The 22,468-nt window shown below is 39.6% G+C and overlaps 1 long non-coding RNA gene across 1 annotated transcript in view; it reads left to right on the forward strand.

Moving 5' to 3' along the window:
- Window positions 1-22,468, forward strand: part of LOC144023572 (uncharacterized) — a 94,328-nt gene that overhangs the window by 17,547 nt on the left and 54,313 nt on the right. The window contains exon 5 of the long non-coding RNA XR_013284572.1: window positions 14,419-14,524. This is a non-coding gene — a long non-coding RNA (uncharacterized LOC144023572). The remainder of the gene's footprint in view (window positions 1-14,418; window positions 14,525-22,468) is intronic.

Genomic DNA, 22,468 nt, shown 5'->3' on the forward strand with positions numbered 1-22,468 from the left:
AATCTCATTACCGAGCGAGAGGGAACACCAATAGAGACTTAATACTGACCTGCTGGCAGGGGAAAAAAAAAAAAAACGAGCACAAGAAAAGTCCCCAACTGAGAATATATGTTTTTTTTTTTTTCCTCAACACTGTAGAGTACATTTTAAAAACATTAATTAAATATACACGTTCCATCTGGACGCCAACATGGCGGTTTGAATACATTGTGGTTGGTTATATGGCATCGACAAAATTCAGGTCCCTCTTTTTTTGTGTGTGGCCAATAACTAGTTGGGTCAAACCACGGATTCTATGATTGCAACATGAAGTGGAAAGATAGTCGATTAGGAAGTGACCTGACCTGTTACTGGACTTCATAAATAGAGGAGCAACTGATTGTGTTGAGTGTGCGTATAACATGTCTCAGAAGTCATTCACCATGGAGAACATGGAGACGACATGCAACCGCTGTGGAGTTGCCAGATAAATCTCACAGTTAGGCTAGTCTCTTCGATTTCTACGACCGTATTTTCCGCACTATAAGGCGCACCGCATTATAAAGCACACCTTCAATGAATTACATATTTTAAAACTTTTTCCATATATAAGGCGCACCGCATTATAAGGCGCTCCTTCAATGAATTACATGTTTTAAAACTTTAACCATATATAAGGCGCTACAGTAGAGGCTGGGGTTACGTTATGCATCCATTAGATGGTGCTGCGCTAAAGGGAATGTCAACAAAACAGTCAGATAGGTCAGTCAAACTTTATTAATAGATTACAAACCAGCTTTCTGACAACTCCATTCACTCCCAAAATGAATAAACAGCTGTTTTATTATTTTCTCTGAGGTAAAGTATTCGTATTAGCTAGCTATCCAAGATGGCGGGATCTTCTGCGCATGCGCGTCACCGATCGTGCGGGGTCACCGATAGCGAGACCTGTTGCGGCTCAATATTGATCCATATATAAGGCGCGCTGGATTATAAGGTGCATGGTCAGCTTTTGAAAAAATTGAAGGCTTTTAGGTGTGCCTTATAGTGCGGAAAATACGGTACTATTATTGCAACTTTGTATTTCCCTGCCATCGGGATGCCCTGTGGCACAGTGCTGCCTCTGACAGTTCACCCTTATCATTTTGTTTTGCTATGTTGGTCATTTCAAGTACACCACACACACGGTAAAAGCATATAAGAATACACTTTCAGAATGTTTTTCCTCATATATCTTAGGTTATGAAAATTAGTGTGTCTTCCCCGCTTTAGACGACATGTGCATGTGATCTTCATGAATGTATCTGGCGGAATAAGAGTTTTTTTTAAAAAAAGGGCTTCAATTATTAACACTTGCATGCATTCAAACAAAAGCCAATAAAACATTGAGAATGATTATAAAGGACGCATGCTTGGCTTATTTTGGGGGTTTGTGTTCTCGCGTGCGCTTTAGAAGTCACACGCATAGAAGAGTGAGAAATAAAATGGCCTTTTGGAGTGCGCTTCCTCCTCCTTTGTGGTGCGTTCAATGGCATTCTCTTTGCAGCCGTCACATTTCATCCGCATGACACATCATTGTAACATCGGAACAAATGCCTCTTTAGAAATAAAATGGCACGCTGGTCTCGGATATATCCAGATGAGGACCCCTTGTGGCTGCAAGCGGGAATGCTAAATGGTCTTTTCCCTGTTTCCCAGTACTGCACTTAATTAATACATTGTGGCCCTGCTACATTTCAGAATTTTTTTTTTCGGAATCAGAATCTTTTTACTCACATTTTCCCTATGCTGTCCACCCACTCGGGGTTCAAACCCACACCGCTATCATGGCGTGGCCTTGGAGGCTGACTGTGATATATATATATATATATATATATATATATATATATATATATATATATATATATATATATATATATATATATATGCATTGAATGATTTTTTATTTATTTTTTTTGCTACATACGGTATATATCGCTAAAATGTCACGATGGACCGTGTCCGATGTTCAAGTACTGTACTCGCTACTTTTGTTTAGCATACCAGACTTTTGCCAAGTGTTAATATCGCCGCGAAAATCGGGGACACTCTTGTCCGGGGGAAGTAGACGAAAGAGCTCAGGAGGTATTAAGACGGGATAGTGGATAGCCGCACCAGAGAGCTGACCTTGAGGGGAATAGGGAAAATTGGCACAGTGGGACGGGGTGGGGGGTGAGGTACAGGGGTACGGTAACAAGTAACAAGAGGTTGCTATATATCAGGGAGGCAATTCGGAACGGTTTATCCGATGAGGGTCAATTCCCGCTGCAGTGCCGTAGATCAGAGTTTTCCGAGCTTGAGTGCACCTCCTTTAGTGGGAAGTCTTCAGCACTGCTTGGACAAAAGTATTGGGACACCTAACCATTATTACTGCAGGAACTGTACAGTCACAAACTGGTATAATTCAATTCATTTGAGAATTTGTTGGACTGGTAAATCCTAACGTGAACACCGGTATCACGGTATGCTATGCATCTTGATGAGAGCATGATGATGAAGTAAAGTAAGTTTGGTAATGTTTACCTTTTTTTTTTTTTTTTTTATTCCCCAACGAGCGCCTGACCTGTTTTATTTTGAGTCAGTGTCACCGCGCACCTCTTGAGAGAAGCCAGATGGCCGCTGAGTGGAGTGATACAATTTTGAGAGACAAGAGCAATGTTGCACTGTTGTGCCGCGGCTCTTTGGCTCGGAGCCCAGAACTGGGACAAGCACCGTGAAATGTTTGAATTCTTTATCATCACCATCATCATCATCTTCATCGAAGCCTCCACCTGCATTGTTTAAAGTAGATGCTGCAGACTGGAAAGTGTAAAATGAGCTGGTCAGTGGCATGCTGTTGAAGTAAGCCAAAGTTATGGCAGGCTGGTCTCGTGTAAATGAATGAGGACATCTTGTGGACAGAGTTTACTCTGCACCTCAGTCTCATTAGATTGTGCGGCTGTGCCTAAACAATTTTTGTTTGTTAAAACACAGGAACCGAGTCTTGATTTGCAATACTAACAAGGTTGTGATCTCATCATCTTGTCAGCTTTTAAAATAAAATAGATGTCAGATGATGGTTAGCATGGTCAAATAACAGCCTGCTGCCTGCGCGTCCGTCGTATCGATCATGCCGGCTTGACAAGCGGATCAATCAGAACCACCGCAAAGGCCCTTTGCCTCTGATGAGCATCGGGTCTTATCATCTGAGGTGTTGTCAGGCGCACAGTCGACTGGAAGAAACTTCATTCGTAATCGCTGACATTTGCTGTTGCCTTTCTGTTACTTTTAGCATTTGAACAGTGTTTCATTATTATTTATCTCAAACTTGCATCTTTAACACATTGCATCGTAAGATGATAATCGGAATGGGTCTACCATGTTTTTATGCTGTTACAGTGTAGGAATTATTCGCGACAGGTTACCAGCCACATTGATTGAATATCTTAAATACCCCTAAACCAGATGTCCGTCATATTACCAAAACTGACCTCTAAGCAGAGGAACGTGCTATGTTTACTCCATTACAGTTAACTCAAGTAACTTTTTGGACAACATACTTAGAGAGTAGTTTCAATGCAGCATACCTCTTATTTTTACTTGAGTATGATGTTGAGCTTGGGAAAGATGAAAAGGAAAAAAAAACACACACAGCTTGGACATTTGAGTACAGCAATGTTGTTTGTGGCCAGGAACTGTCAGATGCTGTCAGAGGCAGTGTGAGCAGGCGCATCGTGATGGTTGTCCCGTCACAACTCTTGACTCACTGAATAAGCAAACAGCGCCAGATTTCTTTTGCGGACTTGCCGGTTGATCGTCTGGACTTGTGGCAAAAACTCAACAATTGGCGACGCCCCTCACGTCAAAGAATGCCATCTACATGACTTTGACTTTGGGCTCTCTTGGAGTCATGTGACTCAGGTTCTGGCGTTTGTTGTCCAGGGTCATACTTGAAGATTCATGACTCATCCCTAGTTGTTACTCTCCTATAGTCCGATCTCATTGGTCTCATCAGCCACCAGTTCTTTGTTCAAGAATTCAATCTAATCAATGAATAAATGAAAACATGGACTAACCATGTATTGGTTTCAAATTTTGCAACGTGCATGCAATTCACAACAGTTTTCTAACCTCAAAAGAGCTTATTCTTTTTTTTTTTCGTGTGCCCTAGTGACTTTGAATAACATGACATTTAAGAGATGCAAGTGGAGGGAATTCATCACAATTTGTCACTGCACTTTGTCATCTGTCCTTGCATTTGTTGATTTTTAGCTCACTCTGCGCTCCGGACGGAGGTTTATGACAACCCCCCCAAATAAAAATAAAAGAGGATAAGTACTGTAAATGATTGCCGGAGCCCGACACATTACCCTGGAGATCATGCGAGAATATTTACGCGATGTGATTCAAGCATGTCTCGCCGATCTGGTGTACGGGGACGTTCACCGTTTGCCTCCATAAAGCCGGCGTACGACCTACCCCAACGGTGCACTTTTTGCATCTTATCTACGCTCTGATCATTTTCCGCTTGAGGAAGTCGGGAAAATTGACTGGGAATTTCTCAACGCAAACTAGCTGTTCTTTCCACGTGGCGCAGGTAGGGGCACGCTTTTCAATCAAGCTCCATCCCATAACGGGAGACCCGCCTGAGCGTCCATCCTGCAAATAAAAGCCATCAGCAGTCACGCATTTACGATGCCGCTTGTGTCCCCCGCGGGGACGTATAAAAAAATGCTCTTCATGCTTGAGCACGATAATGGATTATGCAGTCAAAGTGCCACCTTGGTCTCCTTTGAAAACCAATTTGTTGTGGTTGGAGCAAGAGAGGATGACACTCTTGATTAAGCGTGTCTGTTTCTTGTGCATTTAGGTGTGTTACCACTGAATGAAGACAGTCTTGTTACGTGCGCCCCACCAGATCCAGCCGATTTGGGGAAAATAACCGTTCAGTAGTGCTTTAAGTGTAAAACCATTCCGTATTTGTTGTTTAAAGGAGACGTTATGCTTTTTGCACTATTTAAAAACGTTCAATTGGATCAGCCTGTTTTCATGGGAGTGTTTGTCTCATGCAAATGAGCCATGTGCTGCAGGGCGAATGCCGAGTACAACTTAGATTTAGACTTAGACTTGACTTTATTGATCCCTTTGGGGTGGCTCCCTCTGGGAAATTTACATGTCCAGCAGCAATGAGAACAGATAAAAAAATAAAAAAATAATTCAATCATTCAATAAATAAGGTTATTACACCAAAGATTGAATTAATAATAATAATAATAATAATAATAATAATAATAATAATAAAATGAAAAATAAAAATTCAATCAATCAATAAATAAGGTTATTACACCAGAGATTGAATTAATAATAATAATAATAATAAGAAGAAGAAGAAGAATAAAAATTCAATCAATAAATAAATAAAGTTATTACACCGGAGATTGAATTAAATAAATTAAAGTACAGTAAAGTGCCATATTTGTGAAGTGAAGTGCATGGTACAGTTGTATTAAACTTTTAATTACAGCATTCCTGCAGTTAATCATTCAAAAAACAAACAAACAAAAACATGCATATAAAAAGCGCTTCCATTTGAAAGACTGGCTTTGAGTTACATGGGCTATATGTTGATGTTGTTGTTTTTTTGCGCCCCACCGGAATCCAAAATTTGGCTTGATTTCAGGTTACAGTATGCTTAGGATTTGTGCACGACAATATGTCGTAAAATTACGTTAATTGTCTTTTTGTACATGTGATAGCCTAGCCACGTTAAAGCTAAGGATAGCGTGCACCATGTGGGTGACTTATCGGTTTTCCTAAATGTCCCCTTTCTGACACAAAATAACCTCAAACTAAAATAACTGATGGAAACAGGCTTCCTTCCCTCGTAAAAACAACATTAAAAAAATATTTTATTTATTTATTTATTTATTACTGGCCTTGCATAATTGGTTGTCTGTGCGGCAAAAATACTGGAATCTTCCAAAATTACATGATTCAGAACAGTAAACGAGAGTACAGTTGTTTCCTTTGTATGTAGTCTACCTAATTGGTTGCTTCATTTGTTTCATATAACGGCAAGATTACAGTACACGGATGCAAGGATGTCACTTTCTTCTCCAGTAAATCTAATTTTAACCTCTCAGCTTAAGTGTGTTAGCATGCGCAACATATCCATCACAATCATTTCTCAATAAAGCTGCAATTTTAGTACCGAGTTCAGTAAACAAAGCTCCGGCGACATGAAGGAGGCTGTTATATAATTCAATTTGCGCTAGATGCACATGCGATCCTTCCTCACATCTTCCTCGCAGAATGCTAATGCTAGGTCGGAGGCTTTGTCAGGGAAGCTGCAGATGAATAATTAATTGATGCCACCACAATTAGGGTGTAATTTACCTCGCCATTACGCACTGATTTTATTAAGCACCGCTGATGGGCTGGCAAGGAGTGCATGTAAAATTCATGGGATGGCAGCACATCGAGAAGATTTGGAGTAAAGGGAAGAAAACGCATTGACAACAAATCCCACCTCATGTGTTGGATTATTAGAAGTCTCTCCGCAAGATGGGATACACCTTTTAAACAATTAACTCATCAATTATAGTTTAGGGAGGACTACTTTCTCTTTGTTTCCCATTGTTCTTCTTAAATGGTGTACAAACTGATAATTGGGCCTAGTTTGTTGCTCCTCGCTTCTAATTAAATCAGTCAGTGTGACGTCTCACATCCCATATTGGGTTTTCCACATCACTTTTGGTTGACCTTTTAGGATGAGACTTAAACTGCACTTGGACAATCTTCCATCGTTTGGTAAAGGAGCTTTTCTGTTCCGTGTGCACGAAGCAACGGCTATAAAACCTTCCATTTTTTTGTAGAAATTCTTCCCAGAAAAGTCTAAACTGTTTGAGCTCAGAATTGGCTGGTGTCACAAAAACATTTGCGCACATTTGCAGAGTTACACTAAAACTAAAAGCTTTTCGCGTGAACTTGATGACATACAAGTAGGCTTAAGCACCACACTTGAAATAATGTAAAGGCGTCAACATTTGGTCCTTTTTATTTTTACCTGAAGTTGCCAGGCAACGCAAAGTCAAAATGACCTAACATGTTAGCCATGCAGCTCTGGTAGAACAAAATTATTTTAGAGTGAGTCCTTAACTCATTTGCTCCCAATAACGTGTAAATATGTTTTTTTTTAAATGTTCTAAATGTCCCAAAGACGTATTTATACGTGTTTTTTTTATTTATTTATTTATTTTTTGTTTTTTTTGTTTTTTATGCAAGAGCATACAGTCTTTGATGCAGCCTCTCAACTGCAAAGAACGGTTGCAGAAATGTTAGTTATTACACAAACGGCCAGCAGGTGGCAGCAGAGCAAAGGAGATCAACCAGGGCCATGTAGAAAAAAAGCTCAATTACATACAATTTTGAATAGATTTGTGAAAACTGATGAAACTTAGCTCTGTTCTAATGCTAATTGCTGCAAAACGGAAACAGATAGAAACATACTTTTTTTTTTCCTGATGAAAGAAGAGACTTTAATCTTTCTTTTGATAGGTCTTGCTTTTATAGCAATAGAACACAATATTCTGTGGGCCTTGCAAAATCCAGTGAAACAGCCGGGAGCGAACGGGATTGCTTCTGTGAAAATGGCTGGGAGTGAATGAGTTAAGTTGAATCAAGCTCTTGTAAAAATCCACGTCCCGTTGTGTATTAAACTAATGGTGGTCATGGTCTGGTTAATATGACTAAATTGTGTGTGATTTGTTGTTTGTCGAAATCTTCTCTGGGATTGACGGGTGACAGATAATGAGATTTGATATATCTTACCTTTAACAACAATCAATATAAGAGGTAGAAAATGGATGGAACTTTTTCGTCTTACATGGTAAAATGACTTCATTTGGAATATGAGTTATACTTGTAGCTTGTATTCTCTGCTGTGCTTGCTAGTATTGGACACAACTAAAATATCTGCTACACCCCAGTACAAAACACGCATATTCATTTCACCTGGGCGACGTGACAATAAACAGAAGTGCTTTTCCGGCAAAGCGCTTGATAACACCACCCTTACCCCTAAACGAGAAGCGTCATGGCGCCAAACAGCGTTTTAATGCGGCTGACATCTGTATGCAGGCGGCAAAGGCGCAGCGCGAAACCGGGATGAAATATTCATCGCGTCCGGTTTCTTGACGATGAAGCGACGCGACGGCGTTCGATGTATCCGAATGGGAAGACGAAAAGCCGCCACCTTGCGTCACGACTTACTCTCAGTTCGACGGAACGCAAAGTTGGTTAATCAAGCCCGTACACAAAGTAAAAGCATGCCCTTGAACGGGGCTAACCTACAGATACCGCGTTGTATGTAAATATGGCACAGGCATTCCCATGAATATTTAACGGCCTGACAGGAGATAAAAATAATTCTCCCGTCAAGTGAGGACCTTCTTATGAAATGGGGTAAAAGCTATTCTGTGTTATCAGATTTTTGTAGCGCAAGCGGCGTTTCTTTTGGATTGCATCATCTTTTATTTAAATGTCAGGACCCGGCGCTGGATGACGACTGCGGCTTTTCACAGCTTGCCGAGATCAGTCCGATGAGGCGGGCCGCGGAATTGGATTTGATGCCACTCGCGATGCAAAAAGGTCAAAGTAAAAACAAAAAAAAAAAGAAGAAGAAAAGAGGGGATTATATACATTTGTGATATTAAGGATTAGTGAGTTTTCTCGCTCGCTCGCTCTCTCTTGGAAACACTCAAAAGGGGATTGTTTCCATTCAACAACAAGATTTACACTCTGACCTTCAATCCATTAGATTCAACAAACAGCAGGATGAACCAATCGGATCTGGCGACCAGATGCTTGATCAGGGGTGTCCAAACTTTTTCATTTGAGGGCCACATACAGAAAATCAGAAGGACGAAGGGCCACATGATGTTATGAGGAGAAATTGTGTTTAGTAACTATAATTATAGCAAAAAGGTCCTTTGTTTTAGTCTTTGGTAATTAATTTAATGCATGAGTCTTTGGGGATGATTTTAAATGTGATTTTTAGTAGATTTATTTTGATATAAACTGGAATAATGACGCCGCGACCATGGTGTTTTTTCAAATATTGCGCACAAGTAATACACATTAAAAAACAAAACAAAACTAAAACTAACACTGAAACTAACCTAAACCTCAGCATTTATTAAAGAACTAAAACTAATAAAAATGAAAAGTATCATAACCACCCTGAAAACTAATTAAAACTAACTATATAAAAAAAAAAAAACTCAAATCAAAATAAAAACTAAAATGAAAAATTTCAAAACTATAATAACCCTACTGCCATATTACAAATAAATTGGTTTATATACTGTAGCATTTTTGTAAATATTCAAAAGCCCAAATAAATTATTTTTACAATTTTTAGGACTAAACACAATTTCATAACATTATGTGGCCCTTGCGTCCTTCTGATTTTCTGTATGTGGCCCTCAAATGAAAAAGTTTGGACAACCCTGTTGTAATGCCAAGTTGAATTTATATGATTTTTCGCAACGAAAATGGCGTTTGCCCGTGTCTCCTCGCGAGAAATTGCTGAGTTCCATCATCTCCGCCAATTTTTTCACGGCTGTGCCGTCATCAAAAGGTCACGCGCCGCTGGGTGTTTACGCTGACGCAATCCGTGCATATTGTCTTGCAACTGCAATTGATGCCTTAGAAAATAAATGTGTGTTTGCACTTGTGTGCGTGGGTGTGTGTGTGTGTGGGTGTGTGTGTGTGTGTGTGTGTGTGTGTGTGTGTGTGTGTGTGTGTGTGTGTGTGTGTGTGTTTGTGTGTGTGTGTGAGAGAGAGGAATACAGTAAACAAGCGCGCATCAAGAATGGATTTGTGTGATCAGGACGAGTACACACAGCAGTGGATAATTGACTGCGCCAACAAACGGGAAACGCACAGCATGTTGACTGTTAGCATTGTTTACTATTGATTTGGCTTTGTGTGCATATGCAAGTTGGCAAACTGACATGCTCAAGTGTCGATTTAATTGAAAGTGAATTCTTGGAACTTTTACGATAAGCATGCAAAGCAAACCTGGGTTACTCATACGGGTGCCCCATAGGGTGCCGCTGGTGTGCTTGTGGAAAGTTTCCCAGCACTCCATGAACTTTTTTTTTTTTTCAAGTTAATATTTCCTGCCAAAATGGGCCAGAACTGACCTCCCCAAAAATACCATGTTTTGCTGCTGTTGGATTGATGAAGATGTGAATGGTACAGTCCACTCCAGGATCAAACATATGTGGTTTGTCCATTTGTGCTTATTATTGATAGAGAAAAATCGAAATTGATGTGAGATGGTGTGACTTACAGGTCACCCACCGGTTATCAAACTTCCTGCGCACTCGGGATGTAACAATATGGCCAATATCCTGATATTGCGATCTTAAAATTGCCACAATATCGTCATCATCATGTTCACAATATTTAAAAGGAACACATCGGTTTAAAAAAGTCAGGTTGATTTCCATTTGTGCAGTTCTAGCACCCTCTAGTGCAATTTAATTTTCAGTAGGGATGTTTTGGCCTTCGATGTTTAACATTATGCCAATGGTCAGGTGAAGGGAACGTAATATTCTTGTGAAGCGAGTCAATATGTGGAGGAACTTAATATGTGCGTGCATTAGCAAGTAAGTGCCTCAATATTAAGTCTTCTTAGAGATTGTAGGTTGTTTATATGCATTGCTGTAAATTACAAAAGCTTTTTTTTAGTATGAGCTCATATTTTTTTTTTTACAATATTGTGATCTTTATTAGTATCGCCAGCCTCCCCACAATATCGTGATAATTATCGTATTGTGACCTTTATATGGTGATAATATTGTATCGTGATATTTGGATATCGTTACATCCCTACTGCGTACAACAACGTCTTTATTAAAATCCCACTCATAATATGTTACATGTGGCATCACAAAAGCAACATGTGTAAAACCCCGAAAACACAATTGTGAACTAAAAGCATCGTGATTACCAAACCCCAGTCAGAGTAAACGCCGCGCGCGGGTTATCGAGTCGATCGTGACCGCTTTTAACGGTCCGCAGCACAGACCCGGGTGAGGAGGTCTGCGTGAGTGAGATACAAGCGCGGTCCGACTAAACACCACCGCCTGCTCGTGGCGAGATTAAAAGACACGCCGGCTGGTGATAGGATCTGATGCAATTTATTGGATGTCCGCGTTTGCCGGTTCACACTCTGCAAAAAAAAAAAAAAAAAGTCCAAAGTTGCGAAGAACACCTCGGGATGTGTGGGCCGGCCCCTGACTTAAAAGGCAACGTATATTTTAGGGCTTCTGCATGTGTTTATCTACAAAATGCAGATGGGGAAATACACAGGCAGCCATACTGCACATGGAGGCATACCGTGTACTGCAGGCAATTTTATGTGTGCCTGGATGATTTAGCAAAAATAATTAAATAAATATGAATGTTCAGCGGTAACTTGACTTACAAGTTTCTTGACGCATCATGTGTTGCAAAAATCAGAACTACCTGCGTTAGATGGAGACAGCAAACTTTACAGCAAGGAGCAAGTGAACAATTGCTCAAAAAAAAAAAAAAAAAAAAAAGAGCCTTCAGGCTGTTTTATGCCAGAGGTGGACACTTTTGTCTCTTCTTCGGCCGTAATTTTTTTTCCGACTCTCAGCACCCGCAGAAAACGTAGGCATTCGTAGAAATTGAAATTTATACATAAAGAACATAAACAGTCTATGTTTTCATATATATTTTTTGCTTGCTTGTTTTTCCAGGATTTCCCCCTCTACTTGTTTTTCATAGAAAACATATGATGAATGTTTATCAGCACTTTTTGGAATATATTTGGAAACGGGTGTCCATTTTACGTGAATTTTCACTATTCATGGATCCATATATATATATATATATATATATATATATATATATATATATATATATATATATATATATATATATATATATATATATATATATATATATATATATATATATATATATATATATATATATATATAGGGCGGCACGGTAGTCGAGTGGTTAGCACGTCCGCTTCCCAGTTCTGAGGTCTCCGGTTCGAGTCCAGGCTCGGACCTTCCTGGGTGGAGTTTGCATGTTCTCCCCGTGCCCGCGTGGGTCTTCTCCGGGTACTCCGGTCTCCTCCCACATTCCAAAGACATGCATGCAGGTTAATTGGGTGCTCCGAATTGTCCCTAGGTGTGCGTGTGAGTGTGGATGGTTGTTCGTCTCTGTGTGCCCTGCGATTGGTTGGCAACCAGTCCAGGGTGTCTCCCGCCTACTGCCCAGAGCCAGCTGAGATAGGCGCCAGCAGCCCCCGCGACCCTTGTGAGGAATAAGCGGTCAAGAAAATGGATGGATATATATATATATATATATATATATATATATATATATATATATATATATATATATATATATATATATATATATATATATATATGATAGATCGATAGATATTTCTGCCTAATTACACTCGCCCGTTTTTCAAAGAAATGTATGGTGAATGTTTAGCAGTGTTTTTTGGGAGGGAATATTTTTTGGAGCTTGGAAATGTTTATTTAAAAAAAAAAAACTTACTTACAATATTGTGCTTTTGTACATAACAGCAATGCATATAAACCACCTACAATCGCTAATAACAATATTGAGGCACTTACTTGCTAAAGCAAGCACACATTAATCGCTTCACAAGCAAATTAGGCTCCCCTTCATTTGACAATTAGCATAGATTTTAAACATAGAAGGCCAAAACATTCCTAATGAAAATTAAGTTGCACTAATAAACCAGCCACTAGAGGGTGCTACAACTGCACAAATGGAAATCAACCTGAGTTTTTGAACAGATGTGTTCCTTTTAAATATTGTGAACATGACGATGACGATATTGTGGCAGTTTTAATATCACGATATTGCCCTTAGCGTTACATCACTACTATCAGTGCACTATTTAAATGCTTTGGCTACCCCATTTAGCGGAAGGAGTGTCCGCAGACACACATTTATTGAGGAAATGAATCGTTAAAATCTAAAAAATTACCACGTTAACTAGATTAGGCAGGCCAACTTATCAAGTAATCTCCTGATAGGGCGTCCGAGCGGCGTGATGGATGGCGCGCCGCCTCCATGTGCCGGGAAAAGAATTCCTGATTGCTGGTTGCAATTACGTCTTGCCACAAAATAATACATATTAGTAGGTGTTCCATCTCCCCAACGATGTGCTCATTTGCATGTATTCACCGCAGAATAGAAGCATATCCTCACATCTAATGTACTTATTACTCACCAATAAAATGTCTTCTTTTACTGCTACTGCAGTACCTCGGCCATATGTAATTTGATTGATTGATTGGCCCACACGTTAACTGCAGTAGATTTTTGCATCAGACGCATTAATGATCCGTGCATATAGATGTGCAAATGTTTGAACAGCAGTCTGTGGAGCCAGTATGTCAAACAGCTCCATGAAATTTAAAATATTGCATCTGTAAATGGGTTCCAACTGCCCCATAGCATGTCATTAAACAACCAGCGTGCTTCATGGAAGAAGTCAATTGCAAGAAGAAAATCATAAAATCAATTGATAGAAAGCACTTTTCTAGTTATGACACATACCCATGTCACAAATAGCTTTTTAGTCCATTTTGTTATTTTAAAAATGAGAAAAAAAATCACACAATATATAAATATCATTTAAATTGAAAGAAAGAATTTTTTTTTTTCTTACTACCAATATATTTTTAGAAAATGTATTTACTGTATTTATAAGTACATATACATTGGTAATTATTTTAAACACATACATTATTATTTAAAATATGTAAAATAGATAAAATAAAAAATATAAAATACATAAAATTGTATAAACGTTAAATAAAATGTAAAATGCTTATCACAGTAAAGTTTAAGAACATTTAAATAGTCTCCTAAAAATTTTAATATGTTGAAATTGCATATGTAGCCTATGAATATATACATATGTTATTGTAAATATATAAACATGTCTTGTGTCGGAAACACTGATGTATATAAAAAAATAAAAAGCAGAAAATACACAATGAAGAAATGATGGGGGGGGACATTATTATTCATTCAATTGGTGCTGTAAGTACGTTACTGCAACACCCGAGTTCAGGGTGCTACTGGTGGCTAGATGAAAAACTGAAGCAAACAAAACCAAACAAAAAAAGAGAGTGCATTTGAGGTGAGGGCATATTAATGAGATTTCATTAAAAACAGAACTTGTCTTTTTGTTGAATTCCATTTTTTTTATGTTAAATGAAAAGCTTGTCCAAAGAGGTGCGGTCCAGAGACGAATCAAAGTGTCGTTCAAGAGACAAATCAAAGTGTGCTTTTGCACTTTTTTTTTTTTCTTTGAAACAGATTGGATCCTTCTGTTGAAGAGAAATGAAATCTCAGCTACAGTAGAAGCGGACTGAGAAAAGATCAAGATTGTCCCCGAGGGTGTGTGTGAAGTCCAAATTAAACGGTAAGCCCGGCGTGTGCGCGCGTGTTGGAAGACTATTCATGCAAGTGTGGCCGACCGACTCTGGTACTTAAACGCCACGTTAGGTGTATTAATTTAATGTGACTCCTGCTTGCCGGGAATGCATTCACCCCGCCGCTAAGTGAATTAGCATGGCTGATTGTGGATGTAATTGCTCATTAGCGTGACCCGGCGGTGCTGCGGTCCCACACGGGTACGTGGCGCGCAACTCTCGCTCGGGGTTTGAAGGTCAGTCCGAGTATTGTTACCGTGATTTAATGCCCGATACGGGGAAAAAAAGTACTCACACTCTGCGCTCTACTAAAGTACAGATACTTGTGTACAGGAGTGGACTGGACATCTGGCAGACCGGGCAGATGCCCGGTGGGCCCACAATTTCGAAGAACCAGTCCATTAATACATTTTGAATAAAGATAGCAAACTGAAACATAATCAATAAACATCAGTGGCAGAACTACATTCGGTTAGAGTCGGGCTGGGCTGGGTCAGTACAAACTAACAGGCTTATTTCGATAAAGTAAGAAGTAGAAAGTAGAGAATTGGTTTGAAAAAATAGTAAGTAAAAGTTACAAAAGTTCTGGGGTGGTTGTTTTTCAAAAGTCATTTTCATTTCATTCAGTCTTTTTTTTAGTTTTACTGGGGTAAAATTTATCAAAACAAAATGATGACACGATGGTGTGACTGGTTGTACCTTGTTTTTTGTCAATAAAAATTGTTTATAAAAAAAAAAAGTAAAAAAAAAATACAAATAAAATAGTCTCTCACGTTGAGATTAGTAGATTGTTTTTATGCAGTGCATATAAAAAGTCTGCACACCCTCTGTTCAAATGCCAGGTTTTTGTTTTTACTTCCCCTTTTGAAAAAATAGAACTATATACAAGATACATTAATAAAAATAAAACATTTTGAAATACTAATCAAATTTTTTTAGACCTCATAAATCTGGGATTTCAACATTCGTGTGTAGACTTTTTATATGCACTGCCCGTGAAAAATCTACTAAAATACAGTTACAAAGTATTTGTACTAGGTTACGTCCATGCCGCCATTTTGTGAAATGCAGAGAAATCACCTCTCCACCACACACACATGACAGACAGAGAATAATATTTAATTTTCTGGCTCACAAGGTTAACGGCGTCGTTTGTCTTTTGACGATGTGGCCGGCAAATCGATTTTTCTTCGTGTTTGGCAGCGCGCGCACGCGCGCGCCATTTCTCCCCGCCATGCCTCACAGACAACAACATAACGCGAGACGCACAAACAACCTTCACGCACCTTGACCCTGTGAACTATTAAAAAAAAAAAAAAAAAAAAAATCCAAAAAGCTCCATTGCCCTTAGCTAGAAGCTGTAGAGCACTTTTTTTTTTTCTTTTTTTAAATCAAAATCCAATACACTACCTTGGCAGGTTCCGCCACCATCTTACCTCCTGTTTTGCCCTCGCATTCAGCTGTGGACTTCCCTTGAGGTTATTAACCTTTAGGCCTTGCCAGCTGATTCAGAGGTCCCCGAAGGCAATGCGGGCCGGCAAAGGAGAAGCAGGTGGACGAGGAAAGAAATAGCGGAACGGCAACAGATGTTAAAAAAAAGAAAAAGAAAAAGCACAACTGCTGAATGTGTATAACAGAAAGGCAACAAACAACACTTTTTGTATTTTTATTTTTTTTATTTTTAGTATTGCAGCAAGTATTATCTCATACATGAGTGGCTGGATATGGATCTTGCAGCGGGGGATGCGACTACATTTTTAATGCAGCCAGGAGCTTGTTACCAGAAGGCAAAGATGTGCTCGCCTCTGCCAAGGAGAAATGACATCCAACACGGCAGCTGTGCGTGTTCCTGTGTGTCCGCGTGTACAGTATGTGTGTGTGTGTGTGTGTGTGTGTTCTCAGAATGACAAAACATCGTTTTCATTGGAAGCTGCTGTCGGGTGATTGCAGCGCAGTGAATAACCACAACCTTTCCAGAATAGTTGCCTAAGCAAGAAACCTGTTGATCTGGACTGACACACTCAAAATGGCTGAAGTAGAAGCACATTCAGAACTGGCGAATCGTCTTTTGAGATTACAAGTAAAGGAAGATTCCTATAGATCTTAAATCCACCTTTTTGAATAATTGGTAAACTATCACTGTGTACCAATGTAAGATTGCCTTAGATAGTATACCGCCTTATATACTGCAATATAAGAATCCTGTTAATTCCATTGACCCACACAACATGGCGGAGTTGTCATTTCGTCACAATGCTTCACTGATCAGCTATCATCACTGTTTGACAAAGACAAGAACCTGAGGCATTTTCTTGGGAGCTGAGGTCAGATGCAAATTGGTGGGCAATTTTTTATTAATTTTTTTAAATAAAGCTAGAAGCCTTTTAAAAATACTCTATGGGAATGCAATAACCATATAATTTATTTTTATTTTATTTTTTACAAGTTAAAATTCACTGTTTTGTAACTAAGGTCAGCCAAAATTCATCCATGCATCCATTTTCTTGATCGCTTATTCTTTACAAGGGTCACGGGGGGTGCTGGAGCCTATCTCAGCTGGCTTTGGGCAGTAGGCGGGGTACACCCTGGACTGGTTGCCAGCCAATCGCAGGGCACACAGAGACGAACAAACATCCACACTCACAAGCACACCTAGGGACAATTCGGAGCGACCAATTAACCTGCCATGCATGTCTCTGGAATGTGGGAGGAGACCGGAGTACCCACGCAGGCACGGCGAGAACACGCAAGCCAAAATTCAAACTTGTGGGTGACTCGGGTTCAAGTCTAAGCTTCGGCCTTCCTAGGTGGAGTTTGCATCTTCTCCCCGTGCCTGCGTGGGTCTTCTCCGGGTACTCCAGGCTCCTCCCACATTCCAAAGACATGCATGGCAGGTTAATTGGGCGCTCCGAATTGTCCCTTGTGAGTGTGGATGGTTGTTCGTCTCTGTATGCCCTGCGATTGGCTGGCAACCAGTTAAGGGTGTACCCCGCCTACTGCCCATAGCCAGCTGGGATAGGCTCCAGCACCCCCCGCAACCCTTGTGAGGAATAAGTGGTCAAGGAAATGGATGGATGGATGGATGGATGGATGCACAATGTGATTGAGGTATCTTGAACTGTTCATATTTCCTACATGTTCTAGCGAGAGAAAATCTGTCCCATGGCATGATGCTAACCATGAGTTCACACACGGACACGAACGATCGGGGTGGAAGGCAGTCTTCACGTGCCAACTTTATTAATTAATAATTGATTCATTCTGAACACACCCACATCCTGGTAATGAGGGTGTGTACACTTGTGCAATCACAGTATTCAGTTGTTCTTCTTGAGAAGATTAGACTCAATTCAGTTGAGATGTACAAGTTATAGGTTGCACTAAGAGTGGAGAAAGTTTTAAAATGATTTATCTTCGTCTCAACACCTCACTCCATCCAAGTTGCCGCGGTGTACTTTGAAGTGCCGCTAAGTTGAAGTAACCTGAGTTGAAAAAGCACCAATTAAACCCGCGCCTTTGCATTCGAATGGCTCAATTAGAAGCCGACGGCGTCTTCATTCTAAACCCGCTCGCCGTACACGTTTAGCAGGCGTCAGAACGAAAGCCAGCCGTGATCCATAACTCCGCAACAAAAGACTATTCATCGCCGTTTAACCTTCACACTCAATTTCACGCATGTGTGAAAAGCCAACTCGACTGTTTTCTTTTTGACTCCTGTGGGCGCTTTCTCCGGGAACAACAAAGGAGAGTTCCACATTAAATAAGAAATGAGCAAAGCAGGCGAAGAAGTTTCATTATTCATCTGGAGCTGGCAACTCCCCAGCTTCCCATACGGAGCGCTGTGGAAATTTCAATCGGCGCGATGCTATGCGTTGCGTTGCGTTTTAATGTCAACGTTGCAGACTTTCGACTTCCCTCTGGGGCGCCAATGAGGAATCTTCAAAAAGCAAACGAATCCTGCATTCAAAAACGCTCACCTTACGGACAAGTTGACTAGCCTAGCGTCAACGATCATGATGCTAATTATTTTAGACAAGTGAGAGGAGAGTTGCCCTGATGGTCTTTACCACGCCGTTTCACTCCAAGCAATGAAAAATTAACAACCTTGTTTCATATTTTAGAAAAGCAGACGTCCGTCTCAACACAGCAAACTCACTTCACAACATTGGTGGATTCATCAATCATGGAATTCTTGATAAACAATCGTCGGTTTTATAGAGCCTCTCACATGAAAGTTGACTGTTTTCGGACCTGGGCCGTAATGTAGAAACTCGACGTGACTTTGACTTAATATTCATGTGGCTCGATTCACTGTCTGTAGGTGCAGTCTTAGAATCGTGTGTCTTGCCGGATTATTGCTTTCTGTCCCTCTGTGCAACTCTCTTTGTTTCTCGTCTAGTCAAGTTTGTTCTACGAATTACTCACCGTTTCCTTGTTGAATGTTGAACAGCGAGAGGCGCTTCGTGCATTTCTAGCTGGTAATATGTTCATGCTCCCCCCCCCCCTTGGACATGAACGAAGATGAAATTTTCACCCGTTGCCATCATTGGTTAACACAAACGTGTAGAATGTCGCATCGTCCAATCAGCTCGAATTATTGTACAGATTGTCCCACCTTTTCCCGATGAAATTACTGTGGAGCCAGGTTAGGGATGCGGGTCTTAAAGCATTTTTGTAATGAAGGTTGAAATAAGAGGTCAAGGATACCTTTCGTTTTTCAAAGATCACTCTATTTGTATTTTGTTAAGGTTTAACACGATGTTGTTAGAAAGTGAGAATTTCACGGTCGTATATTGGCACAGTAGCTACAAGCTTTATTCAAATATTTCTGATTGTATTCATGTTTTAGAGGAAATCTTGAAAGCGACTAAGCCGAAAGTCAAACAACAACAACATTGTACATTACATTTGTATTTAATTTGTCGATTCTTTTGCATACCAGTAGAGGGAGCCCACGTAACCCTAGTGGTACTCATACCACACTCGTGCTGTCACGATCGAATATTTTTAGACTCGATTAATCTATCGATTATTCAATCGATTAATTGACTAAGTGAATTCATTTGAATTATTTATTAACGTGAATTACACTGTTTATGAGCCAGTCATTGCTGTTTATTTCACATTTCACATTAAAATAGTATATCTAGTATATACCAGATTTTGAGAACCTGGTCAATGGGTACTACATTGAATCTTGTTACCACTGCTATCTCAACCTTGGCACATTGTTTTGGGGGCTTGCTTAGCCTTACGTGTGGAGCGCTAATGGCTGGGAGCAAACGATCAACCTGCGAGCCCCGTGTGCCCAAGAAACGAGAAAGAAGAGAGAGGAAAAAAAAAATCTTCCAGAGCTTTAGGAGGCATCACGAGGAGAAACACTGGCAGGTGCTCTTGTTACATTTGACATGCTGCATAGCAGATGACAAGCGCTCCTCCAGCGGCAGCGACATGACGAGACGCCAAAGCCCAGCAGACGGCGAAGAAACTTTGTGAGAGAACCCCGCGGGCTGATTATCTGCTGGCTCTCTTTGTGTAGCCTCGGGATGGAGGGAAGGAGGAGACGTGTGTCTCCCGTATATATATTTTACCCATGAAAAAAAAATGTGATTACTTGCAAATGGCGGCGGTCGCCGCTGAGGAGCCTTTCCGCCGTCTCGTGATGAGTGCGATGCCTTCAGGGGTTTTAAAATCCATAATAACGCGGCTAAACTATGAGATCATGAATAATGCATCAGTTTAGAGGAAATCATTGCTGTTCCTAAGTCAATTACTGCCAACAATAACAACGCACGAAAGAGCTTGCATTGTGGAAGCATTGTCGGAATTAACAGTACAGGAGACGTTCGCAGTGCAGTTACATTCTTTGTACTCTATGTACTGTATATTCTTTTAAACTTTAATCGCCTTTGCACTGCATTATTTTTTTTTATTTTATTTTTTTTTTATTTCAAATGGATGGCAAGTGTTGTCTTGCAAGGGAAGGAGCTTGTTCACAGCAGTCAACGAAATGGCGTACATAAAACTAACATTATGGTAAGCCACTGTTGTAAGCCTTTTTTCAATGCTTTTGCAAAAGAAAACAAAAATAACAACAAAAAGTATGTTGCCTCGATTCAACCTTTGTGTAGTTCCATTATCTGATGACGGACAATCTACGGACATGTAGATAAAAAAAAAAAAGAAAAAAAAAAAAGATTTTTCGCAAGTGCATTGGAATTTTTGTAATTAATATTTTTTATTTGACATCTTGACCATAATTATACCACATTAGGGCAGTGGTTCTTAGCCCAGGAGTTCTGTGAGTCAGTCTCAGGGGTTCGGTGGAGAGAATTTGGTGCACTCAATTGTTGATTTGTGACTGTTGTGATGGTACGTCATGTGATTTCTTTCTTTTTTTATTTTTATTTTATTTTAATCCCTTCATTCTGACTATGTCGAGCCAAAAAACTAAGTTGTCGGATGTGCAATACAGTGGTAACTCTACTTACGAAATTAATTGGTTCTGGAAGAAAGTTCTTAAGTAGAAAATTTTGTAAGTAGAGAAGCATTTTCCATGTAAATACCCTAATCCGTTCCAACCCTCCCAAAATTCAGACATAAATGCTTTACAAAGAATAAAAATGCATCAAAACATGTAAGAAATACATTTTACAATTAGATTATTCCACAATAAATGAGAGTTCACATCTATAATGATACGTATGGTGTTCCACAGGGTTCCATTCTGGGGCCTCTGCTGTTTTCAATGCCGTGAAGCAGCAAGTGGCACAGTACACCCAGGGTTATTATTCTATGCTCACTTCCAGGCACCTGTCAACAATTAGAAGTCATAACCGTGAGGTGCATTAAGTCTAGAATAATTTATAATGAGCTGCTGTAAGGCACATCGTCTTTACATGAGGAACATTCTGATAAAAGTGCTGCTATGGCAACAGTCACGTTTAGAACATTTGTGCACTCCCTCATTAAAGGAAACAACATTATTGGAATTGACATGCATTTCTGTAGAGGATTAAAAAAAAAAAAAATCATCATTTAATTTTCTTTTCTTGGCTGCTCACAGCTTTTTCAGACACTCTGCTCACTTTGCTATTAATGATTGTGAGCTGAGCAAGCTTGGTGAAAAATAACCTCCTCTGGAGGCGCCCGCCCGACATAAATCTGATTAGATGCGAGTGTGGAAAAGTCTCACCGGATAAAGTTTGAATGGATTCACTCTGTGTTCAATAAGCACTTCATAATGGAGGAGCGGAGGAAGGCAGGAGCTGCAGAGGAATGTGTTTACCACCGCGTGCAAAACTTAAGCCTCTGCACGGGAATAAAAAAAAAACAAAAAAACAAATGTTGCAAACTGCAAGAGCATCGCCGGTTGCATCCATCACCTAATTCTTCATCATCGTAAACAATTCAACATTCTATAGAGCAGCGGTGAGCAAGCTGTTGTGCTCAAGGGCCTGCTTTCATTTTTAACATAGATGAGGTGAAAAAAAAATGTTTATACAAAATATTTGTGGTTCTGTTGATGATCAGAATAGTAATTCATTAGACTTTTAACTAATTATTTTGTATTGTTCATAATAGTATATATTTTGTATAATTGATGTATATTATATAATTAATTTAAATTAATTAAATGCTCATAAAATAAATGCTAAATGTCTATACAAAATAGCATATTTTACTTTTTTTTTATTGCATTAACAGTTTCAGGAAAACTTTTCTAAATTAATGCAAACAATATCGCAGTACTTGATAATATAACTGCCTGGTGGGTAAATACTGTACAATTTTAGATGGCTTTATGAATGAATATGATAGTAGAATATGAGTCAAATTTAACTACCTAACTGGAAAATAGACCAATTCAAACATATGGATTGCATTTGCATATGGATTATCATATATGGCGCTTGTGATTGATAACATGTCAG

This window comes from Festucalex cinctus, chromosome 8, assembly GCF_051991245.1.
Source record: "Festucalex cinctus isolate MCC-2025b chromosome 8, RoL_Fcin_1.0, whole genome shotgun sequence".
In the NCBI taxonomy this organism is placed as follows: Eukaryota; Metazoa; Chordata; class Actinopteri; order Syngnathiformes; family Syngnathidae; genus Festucalex; species Festucalex cinctus.